This window comes from Callorhinus ursinus, unplaced genomic scaffold (assembly GCF_003265705.2).
Source record: "Callorhinus ursinus isolate GAN/ISIS: 27379988/994484 unplaced genomic scaffold, GSC_fseal_2.0 scaffold13, whole genome shotgun sequence".
NCBI classification, from domain to species: domain Eukaryota; kingdom Metazoa; phylum Chordata; class Mammalia; order Carnivora; family Otariidae; genus Callorhinus; species Callorhinus ursinus.
In genome coordinates, this window is record NW_027397075.1 from 50,810,629 (window position 1) to 50,821,872 (window position 11,244).

The 11,244-nt window shown below is 45.3% G+C and overlaps 1 long non-coding RNA gene across 1 annotated transcript in view; it reads right to left on the reverse strand.

The window, feature by feature from the left end:
• Positions 1 to 201: 201 nt before the first annotated feature.
• Positions 202 to 11,244, reverse strand: part of LOC141373963 (uncharacterized) — a 29,186-nt gene continuing 18,143 nt past the window's right edge. The window contains exon 3 of the long non-coding RNA XR_012380418.1: positions 202 to 285. This is a non-coding gene — a long non-coding RNA (uncharacterized lncRNA). The remainder of the gene's footprint in view (positions 286 to 11,244) is intronic.

Sequence of the window (11,244 nt, forward strand, 5' to 3'; positions counted from 1 at the left end):
AAACTCAAACCTAAGCCCAGCGGACTAGAAACTCTGCCCCTCGATTTAGCTCTTTCCTTAAGGATAGCCTAGCTGTAGAGTCTCAACGTGAACTTGAATTCATCTCCTTGAGAACAATGCAGTTATCAAGGAAGTATTGCCCAAAGCCATTCTCCAACTCCATGTCCCCGTGGCCTTGGAGTTTACCCCAGTCTAGATCCATCTGAAGTTCTGATTCTTCTACTTCCCGGCCTTCGGTCTTGGCTCATGACCCTTTCCTGACAAGAGCCAGCAATGGGCTCCACCCTGCAAAGACAAGGACGGAAATGGTTGTTGAGCAGCTGAACACACAAGACATTGTGCTACACACTTTCATCAGTGAGTATATGTTTCAGTCTTTTTGAGTATATGGCACCCTTTCTAATATAAAAAAATTACCTTGATATGTTGATATTTTGACTATTTACTGATTGAAAAAAATACATAATAACAAGGAGTTAATATGATTTCAATTAAATCTTTAAATGACTTTTTATTTTATTAATCCCAACAGCACACACACATGCCAACAATGCACACATACACACACACACCCACATACACACACGTATGTTTGAAAATAAGTTGTATGAGCAAGAGTAAAGCATATTTTTTACTCTTTCTGAAAGCAATGCTTAGCCTACGGCATCTAGAATAATCTTCGGCCCTCTCAGGGGCCGTGGCTCACAGGTAGATTCTTTACCACTAAGGTGGGATGAGTGGTGAGGCCTCCACTGGTTTTTTCTTACCACCTCACACTTGGCATCTGACATTTCCCTGCATATACCCAAGATGGGCACAATTCCTCCTCACCGATTAGCTCCACCCCTCTCGCCCTCCTCCAGAACTCATGTAAAAATGTAAGCAAGAGTGGCATTAATGCAGAGATTGCCTTTACTGTACTCTAATTTATAGAAAATAAGGAACTTATCATTTATAAATGTTGGTATTTTCATTCTAATTTTAAAGGAATTCTATACCTCACAAGTGACTGTGGCACACCAGAACATCCTGACAATGGACTGGAAACTGCTGTGTATGTGGTTTTCATGATAGCACAACAGCATTTATTGGCCCTTACTTTTGTCTGGCAGTTGATGTACATTGCATTGTCTCACTTGATCCTTACCGTAACCCTGTGAGGGAGTTTACCGGAGAGGAAACTCAGACTGAGAGAGGTTAACAACTACCCAGCCCAAGTCCTAGGGTTCCTGAGTGGTTTCAAACTCAGTTCTGTTACCAAAACCCTTGCGGTGAACCATTGTTCTTGACTGCACGTTTTTCTAGGATAGTCCTAAGGGGAAAGGGATTTTGACCACTGCTAAATTCTTTTGAGTTTTTGCCATTTTTACCCATTTTTTTAAAGATTTTATTTATTTATTTATTTGTTTATTTATTTGAGAGAGAGAGAGAGAGAGCATGCATAGAGGGAGAGGGAGAAGCAGACTTCCTGCTGAGCAGAGAGCTCAATGTGGGGCTGGATCCCAGGACCCTGAGATCATGACCTGAGTCGAAGTCAGATGCTTAACCCACTAAGCCACCCAGGCGCTCCTGTACCCATTCTTAATATAGAGGGCTCAGTGAGGTCAGCTATTAAGATCCTGCCACTGATTAAAATTTATAGAAAACAAATCTGGGTTCCAACTGGACCACTCAGGAAGTCCATATGTTTCACTGTCTGTTTACCTCAATAACTTCAAGGCGATGTGTGTAGTGATTCAAGTCAGATTCTAGAGCCAGACTGGCTGGATTAAAGTCCTGACACTACCTCTGGGAAACTGAGAAGACCTGAGCAAGTTACCTAAACTTTTCATGACTCAGTTTCTTCATCTTAATGAGAAGAATAATAGAACCTCCCTTATGAGTTAATATACATAAGTGCTTAGTACATTGCCTGACACATGATAAGAACTATATAGGTCTTAGCTATTATTTCTAGATACCAAGAAATGCTTTGCATTGAATATAGGTCAGTCTTCCATTTTGAAACAGAAAGAGAGCCAATAAAAATAGAAAAGGAGATAAAGAGAGCTAACATCCAGTGGCTAGCATCTATCTGACCATGATTGTACGGCCTCTAAACACTCAGAGGTGTGGGTTTTCCTCCGTGAGCCGTGAAACCAGATGCATGTCCAGCAACAGCTCTACCCACGGCTGCATGAGGCAATGCTGGAATGAGGATGCAGACCCAGTTAATCTAACTCTTGCCTCACTTCTACCCACAATAACATGCTACAGGTCTGTAATTGTACCCAAACTCAGTGACATTTGGGCAGAGACTGGAGAGAAAAATCACAGGAAGGAAAACATGGCTCTCTGCCATTTAAAAATACCAAAATGAGTACATTACCCTTAGCATTTACATTGAACTTAAACTATTCCTTTATATTGGATAATGTGTAGCATGCATTACAAATGAGGACTTACAAAATGCTGTAGTTCGAGATGGCTGTGAAGTGGGCATGAATGATCCCTACCTCAACTAACGTGCAGTCTGGTAAAGGAAATCAAAGAGACGTACACATCACCATTCAGCTCATTGTGGATTTAACGTTTGGGATGATGGATAGGGGAAGGATAATACCAGATGGAGAAGAAATTGTGAGTGAAGATAGTGAAGGAGGAAAGAAAGGAACCAGGGAAGATTGGACAGTAGCGATAATAAAGTTATCAGTTAGAATTTCTGAAATTGTGTTAGAAACTGGTGGAAAAGCAGAAGTAGGGAAGATTTGGCTCCATTTCAGACTACAGACACCAACACAAAGAAAGGTCAAGTGATTCACTGAATATTTCAATAAATTAGCACATCCAAGAACTGCAGGTCCCTCACATCCGGGGCTCTGGGGCCTCACTCATTTATTTCTCTACAAGCGTCATCCAGGGCATGCAGGGAGTCAGGGTCTCCTTCCAGGAAGGTGTTGGCCCACCGGCTATCCACAGAACTAGAAAGCAGCCACATTAGTTCCCTGGGGTGCTGTAACAAAGCATCACAGACCAGGAGGCTTAAAATCACATAAATGTATTCCCTGATAGTTCTAAAAGTCGGAAGTCAGAGATCAGGGTCATCCTCTCTCTCATAAGGCTGTAATGAGGAATCCCTCCTTGTGTCCTCCGGCTTCTGGTGGCTCCACGCACTCCTTGGCTGGGGCAGCACTGCTCCAATCTCTGCCTCCGTCTTCATGGGGCCACCTGCTCTGGGGGTCTGCGTAGCTTTTCTTCTTGGAAGTCCACCAGCCATTGAATTTAGAGGCCGCCCGAACGCCAAGATGAGTTCAGCTCGAGATGCTTTAACCAATACATCTACAAAATCCTATTTTCAAATAAGGTGACATTCTAAGGTTCCAAGTGGGCATGGATGTTTTGGGCACACTATTCAACCCCCTCTAGCAGCCATGAGAACAAACATACAAGAACCAAATGCCAGGTTCGGAGGGGCCAGCTCAGCAGCCATTCCCTGCTACCCCTTCCTTGGTGCCCGGCATCACCAACGACAACACTCAGATGCCCACCCTGGGGCCCCAGAGGACCCTTTGCCCCTGGGTACAGATCAGGCGTGTGCACTCTGAAGGTCGCCATTTTGAAAGGAGAATAAGATTTGTTTTTGAACACATGCTTCATTGAGCAGGAGTCTGAGGAGACAGCTCATGCTTCTCTCTTCCCAGAGGGCCGTCCTGAGCTTGTGGTAAAACTCTCTCAGGAAACTGCTGACAAGGGAACCATGACCTCCCATTAAACGCGCTGGCTAGAAAACATGACACGCAGAGATAAGGAGCAGAGGACCGAGGGGAGCAAACCTCTGGGGCTCCATACTCGGTCTCACATCTCCCCGAATAACACAGACAGAAATGCCAAGAAAATGGGTCTTTCTTACTGGTGGCTGAGTGATGGCGTTGACCCAGAAACAGGTGGGTGGCAGCCTGAGAACACATTCCTCCGGAGACGTGCCTGGCTCAGAAGAGTTCTGATTCTTCGATCAATACCACACACTTAAGCATTTAGTTTTTCTCCAGTTGTTTAAAGCAAGAGGTTTTAAACTGAGCCTGGGCCTAGACTTCTGGAGAGTAAAAATCTTGAAAATTAACACCAAGCTAGGTGCTGTGTCTCTTCACCCAGCCATAGCGGGGATAGGGTCTACAGTGATTTTCAATACTCAGAGGGGTCTCTCACCTCCCAAAAGATTAAGAACCACTGGGTTTCCCTTCTCCTCTTTGTGAATTGCATTTTTTTCCCTAAGATTTTATTTATTTATTTTATTTTTTGACAGAGAGAGACAGCGAGAGAGGGAACACAAGCAGGGGGAGCTGGAGAGGGAGAAGCAGGCTTCCTGCTGAGCAGGGAGCCCACTGCGGGGCTCGATCCCAGGACCCTGGGATCATGACCTGAGCCGAAGGCAGACGCTTAACGACTGAGCCACCCAGGCGCCCCTCTTTGTGAACTTCAAATTCCTTGAGGGAGCTTTTGTTCTTATGTCCCAGATATAACACTAGAGGTTAGGGAGGAGGCATGGAATAAACTCTTCATTTATTGATCGACTTACTTAGGTTTAAGAGCAGATACTCAGAGACCTGAAGTCCCCTCCCCTGCTTTATCCCAGATCTTTTTGGAGAGGGCCCTGATGTAAATTGTTGTGGTCAGAATGGAAAAGTTAAGATGTTTGCTCCCAACAGAACCTGACATTCTATAAAACATAACTGTTCACGGAGCAAACAATTGACATTAGTGGTCTGGCTGGTCAACATTTAATGAAACCCTTGGAGGCAGCTGTGAAGGAAGCTGGGCCTGTCAGTCTGTTTGCTGTGAAATTATACTGCTTGATCTCTAGCTAACAAGACTTGCTAAAACATTACTTAATTCCATGGATTGTTTCCTTGATCTGAGGGGAAAAACTGTCCTGACTTGGTAAGCTCAGGGAGACAGAAGGCAAACCCTGCTGAGGGCACAGCCCTTTGGCTTGTGTTTGTATGGCCTATGCACTAAAGCCGGTTTTTACACTTTTAAAGGATTCTAAAAATAAAAAGATACCCCTCCCGTCCAACAAAAAGAAGAATATGCCACAGCAGAGAATCACATATTTACCATCTAGCCCTTTAGAGAAAAAGTTTGCCAACCCTTGGTCTATATTATGGTAAAATGAAACTTTGGCTCCCCAACCAGTTTTAAAAATTGAGATAGTATAGAGTAGGGGGAGGTCACAGGCAAATCACAGTGGATGGGACTGAGTCCGAATCTTGACTCCACCCTCTACTAGCTAGTGACCCTGGGCCTCAGACTTGTTATCTGCCCGTTGGGGATAAGGAGAATACCTCATTGGTTCATTGTTGTCAGGATAATACCACAATTACCCTTTTAAGGCACTTAATAGACCAGCACAAGCTAGAGCGAGGACTCAGTAAATCTTAATATGATTTAAAATGCTTTTCATAAAAACAGTTTTAGGCAGGGAGAGGAATCTGAATGGATACATCCTAAATAGTGAACACTGTCCAGTGTTCAAATGCTTTCAGTGAACACCACACTACAAGTGTCCTAAATCTTAGAGCAACCCCAAAATACTATCTAGCCCATCTCTCAGCCCGGAAGCAAATACAAATCCAAAGTTCCCCGATGAGACAACTGACCTCAGAGAGATTCGTTAACTTCACAAAAGTCACTATCTCCTATTGTAACAAAGAAAAATTATGTGTTCATTCATTCACTCAACAAACGCTTAACAAACAGCTGCCCCGTGCCAAGCACTGCATGAGGCATGGGCACCAGAGAAAGGGAGAGGAAGACACGCTGCCCCTCGTGAGTGTGACTAGTGGAGGCTGACAAAGAAACAAATGCAAGATATCACATGCTATAGAGGCTAAAATAAGGGAGGAGATAGGCCTCTAGGTTGAGGAGAAACTCACCAGATGGTGTGAGCAGCATGTGCAAAGGCCCAGGGGCATACAAGAATCCAGCATGTGCTGAGAACTTCAGGGAGTTGGGCTGAAGTGAGGGGACCATGGTGAGGGTACCTGGGGTCCAGGGCCTAAGAGGCTGTGTAGGCTATGCTGAGGAGTTTGGCCCTCAGTCCGTAGCAACTCTTCTTGGAGTTTTAAGCAAGGGAACGACATGGTTCACACTTCAGAAAAATGGCCCTGGGAGCAGCAAGGTGTGTGACAGAAGGGGAGCCAACTGGAGGCAGGGAGGTCAATTAGGAGTCCGTTGCCAAAGACCAGAGAAGAGGATGCAGGGCAGCAGCTACTAGGGTGTCGGAAAGAGGAGGGAGAGAGAAGCGGGGCTGAAGGTGGGGTGGGCAGAATTTCATATTTATTTAGGTGGTGATATGGGAGAGAAGGAAGAAGGTAGGATGAGTCCCGTATTTCGAGCCGAATGAGCAGAGTGGAGTGATTTAGTCGAAACAGAACAGTGTGATTTGGAAGGGAAAGTCGTCTGGTCTCTTTGGGACCTGATGGATTTGAGGGTCTTGCGAGAGGCATCCAGGTGGCAGGATCTGGTGTACAAGGACTGAGCCTCTGACGGGAGGTCCAGGCTGGGGACACAGGTGTGTGAGGAACCAAGATCCAGGAAACAGGGGCAAGGCTAGAAATAGATGCAATTTTCATGTCAGGTAAGAACCTAAGAAACACCAGCATTTAAGGTGTAGACGAAGGAAGAGAACATGAAAGACAAACATCAAATTCCAGTTGAGAAGGACCAAGCTGCTGTTGCTTCTGCCTTTTGTTCATTTTGCCATTTCTTGGTCTGTTTGCTTTTTTACCAGTGGAGACACAGAATTTTCATAGGCTTTGGAAACTGTAGCAGAAAAGAGGAACATTTTGGAAAAGTGGAATTGGAAGGAGCCAACCAGCGGAACAGGGCTTGCCGAATGGTGGGGGGGGGTAGGGCAAGAGCGCAGGCGGAGGGCCAACTCTGCCAAACTGGCTCTCTCTTCCACAGCCCTCGCCTGTCACCCCCTCCCATCCCCCTCAACGTGTCCACTGAAACACTACTTTGGGGAGTCAATACTCTATTTCTTACAGCTTGTGATTCATAATCCAGGCTCTGGGGGCGCCTGGGTGGCTCAGTTGGTTAGGTGTCTGCCTTTGGCTCAGGTCATGATCTCAGGGTCCTGGGATCGAGCCCCACATCAGGCTCCCTGCTCAGTGGGGAGTCTGCTTCTCCCTCTCCTTCTGCCCCTCCCCCTGCTTGTGCTCTCTCTCTCTCAAATAAATTTAAAAAATAGTAATAATCCAGGCTCTGGAACCACAGTTCTTGGAACCAAATGCCGGCTCCACCACTCACTCACTAAGAACTTTGAACTCATTACCTCTCCTCTGTGCTTTGGTTTACTAATCTCCTAAACAGGGATAACAATAGGACCTCTCTCGAAGGATTATTGAGAAAATCAAATAAGCTAACATTCGTAAAGTACATTGGTATCCCATAGGCACTAAATGAATTGAGATTATATCTTTTTTTTTTTACTGTACTTCTCCATGGTAGCATTTATCATAATTTTAATTCAATAAATAATTCGTATAATTATTTATTTAACTTCTGACAACCTCCAGTTGAATATAAGATCCCTGAGGGCCTGGAACAATCTTTCTCCTTCCTCATTATATTCTGAGGGAGCGGCAGGAGCTAAGCCATCGAGGAATATTTGTGGAATCAATTGAATTTATTTGACCGAGAACACTGAGGAAGGGTTAGAAAGAGCCCTAGATAAGATGCACCCCAACGGTGGGACTACAGAGGAAGTAAGGTTTGAAAAGAGCTCGGTGACTTTGGAGAACAGTTCAATGGGAGCAAAAGGAGAAGCCAGTTCAAATAAGATATTTTATCAGCGATTGACAAGTATTTGACATTTAGTGCCCCATGCCGAAGAGAAAGAAAAAAGGTTATTTGTGCGAATGATCTGATGGTGAGGGAGGTTGTTAAGACTGTTATCACCACATCCATCTGGAATGGGGAGAGGCATTGTCTCTGAAGTCAGCCGGAAGGATTTTCACCTCCACTTGTCTGTAAACGTGGAAAGTATCTCAATGACTTCAATTCTAAAATGGGGGAGATCATACCTTCTTGCCAAGTTGTGATGAACAAATGAAACTATGTATATAATGCATGAGGTACATAGTAAGTGTTCAGTAAGTGGTAGTCGCTCTTACAATAACAATAATTATTCATGCAGAGTAGTTGTACTCCTGAGTGATTGTATGCAAATCAGTGGGTACTTGAAATGCATCCTGCGTTTGCTCCATAAAAGAATCTTATGTTGAAGCCTTTTGTAAAACATAAAATCAGCCTGCGAAGTGGTGACCCCTCCCCCCTTTATTTAAATTGTATAGTACTTTTATGAATGCTGGAGTAGGAGGATGCAGAGCGATGGGGCTACCGTGTTGGCACCTGTGGGCCAATTTGTACACCTGTCCACACAGGTCCTGGTCCCTCTTGGGGCAGTGACCAGAGGAGTCCTGTTGCTCACTCTGGAGACTGGAGCTGAGGAGAGATTCCCATGAGACAGCACGATGGTTTTTCTCTCAGATTTGACCAGGAAGGTCTGACAGCGGGAGGTCTTGAGTAGTGAGTTGTTACGACATGGATTTCAATCTTAACTTCACCACGTATTAGTCACATGGCTGTGAGCTAGGTAATTAATCTGTTTAAGACTTCATTTCTTCACCCGTAATGTGGGCTTCATAATACCCATAGCATAAGGTTTTGGGAACCAGGAAATTAAGCGACGTATGTGAACCACTTTACAGGCACATATTATCAGTTAATAAAGGGCAGATGCTTCATTCTCATTCTTGACAACCCCGCCCCCGTGCAGGTACAGACTAAGACGAAAGATGTCAGGATCCCAGGCAGAGGGCCATCCGAGGTCCGTAAGGCCTTGAGGTAGTAGAGGGTAGGAGCCGCTCGCCTTGCAGCAGGATGTGCTAGCATCAGGAACCCATGACGGAAGTGGGCCAGGATGTTTAAAATATGTTTCTATTTCCCCCGCTTCTTTCACTCTCGAACCCTCTTAGTGTTTGGAAAGCCTTACCAAAGGTCCATCTCGTCTGCATGGGAGCAGGGGCCCCAGGGAAGGCATTAGGGCCCAGCTTGAGCTAAAGAAAGCAGCACAAGCCAAACACATGGGCCAACATCCTGAGGATCCCCACGGACTTGGCTGGTGGCCCCTCCCTCGTGAAGGTTCCCCTTCGAGAGCTAATCGTCAGGGGTTGAGGTCTGAACCCATAAGGGAGCGAGATCTCTCCAGTTAGCTTCTGAGTCAGTCTGCCTCATAGAGATGGTATGCACCTGAATCTGCCAAGGGCTCTTTGTCTCATCACCAAATCACCAGACGAAAGAAAGGGGAGAGAGAAAGAGAAAGAAGCATGAGGGGCATTATCGATGGAAGGGCAGGGCGGGTAGTAAGCGGGAAGTAAGTCTCCCCAAAGCCCCCTCAACTCCTCCCCTCCCTCTCAGTTCCCAGTCCTGCTGCTAATCTTCAAAATGCAGCGTGATGGCCAGCCCCTGCACACTGGGAGCCAGGGCTCATCCGCCTGTCCTGTCCTGGGGCTGCCTCTCCTAAGGCCATTGGCCAGAGCTCTCAATCGCTGGAACACAGCCCAGCCAGGGCCTCAGGCAACACATTCCTGCTCCGGCCCCAGCCTCCCCGGCTCTGCTCCCCAGGTTTAATTTCATGTTCATCCGAAGTATAGAGAAGGACATTTTCAGCAGATCAAAGGAACGCAGTGAGCATGAAAGAGACACAGTCACAGGGCAGGAGCAGGTGATGTGATCCCTACACAGAAAGACTAGCTGCTTTCAGGGAAGCTCTGGGGTCTGGGAAGGAGTGTGGCCTGAAGCCATCTTTGGGAAACACAGAAATCTGCCACAGACTCAGGCAGTCTGGAGCTTGGGGCAGTATTGCCCTGAGAGACTTGCTTCTGCAGAAAAGAGCCAATTCTGGGAGCACGGAGTTCAGCCCCATAGCCCACCTACCCACTCGTCCTTCTTACTCTTACCGCTGTGCAACATGCTTTCCAGAATGAAGAGAGGTCTAAAGCACTGTCCGTTATCTGTGTACGGCAGGGGTATACAGTATGGTGGAAAAAATAAGACTATTAAAATCAGTGAATAATATTAACTTACTTTATTCTGAAATGCAACCATCCAGAACACAGACATAAGCAGAGAAGAACTCTGAATTATAAGATGTGTCAAAAAAATCCCTGTCCAAAACAAAAGAGGATTCTGGGCTTCTGGCAATTATCTATATCTTGGTCTAAGTGGTAGTTGCTTGGATATTTACTTTGTAAAAATCCGTGGGACTATGCACTTATGATTTGTGCAGTGACTCTGTTATATCTCAATTAAAAAAAAACATTATGGAAAATTTCCTGCCCCAGGAATTGCAAAATGTTATTTATAGGGAAAACCCCGTATGCCTTCCCTCAAACCTGTTTACTCTTGTTTCAGATAAAATTCAAACAAAGTGAATTACATAATTTCTTGGCCTTCATAAAATGGAAGTGATTGGATGCAGGGTTCGGGGGGCCAGCCGTAGATTCTACTAGCCTTAGGGACACGGACGATGTGAAAAGTGTGACATATAAAAAGAGGTAGGGAAAATAGAGAGGAAGAAACAAGAACATAAAAATCATACCCAAGAAAACATGAAATGAAGTCATATCAGGCTCCTTAGAAGAGAAACAAAAGTCTCTATAAAACTCCAAAGCCCTGAGAGAGCATTAAAATCCAGCCTCCCTCCCTGGCTGCGTGACCTTGGGCAAGTCATTTAGCCTCTCTGGTCCTAGTGTCCTCATTTATGAAATGGAATCAATGATAGTGCCTATCTTGCCGGGTTTTTTTTTTTTTAATTTTTTTAATTGTTATGTTAATCACCATATATTACATCATTAGTTTTTGATGCAGTGTTCCATGATTCATTGTTTGTTCATAACACCCAGTGCACCATGCAAAACGTGCCCTCCTCAATACCCATCACCAGGCTAACCCATCCCCCCACCCCCCTACCCTCTAGAACCCTCAGTTTGTTTTTCAGAGTCCATCATCTCTCATGGTTCGTCTCCCCCTCTGACATACTCCCCTTTTCTTCCTCTCCTGTTATCTTCTTCTTTCCCTTTTTTCTTAAAATATGTTGCGTTATTTGTTTCAGAAGTACAGATCTGTGATTCAACAGTCTTGCACAATTCACAGCGCTCACCGTAGCACATACCCTCCCCAATGTCTATCACCCAGCCA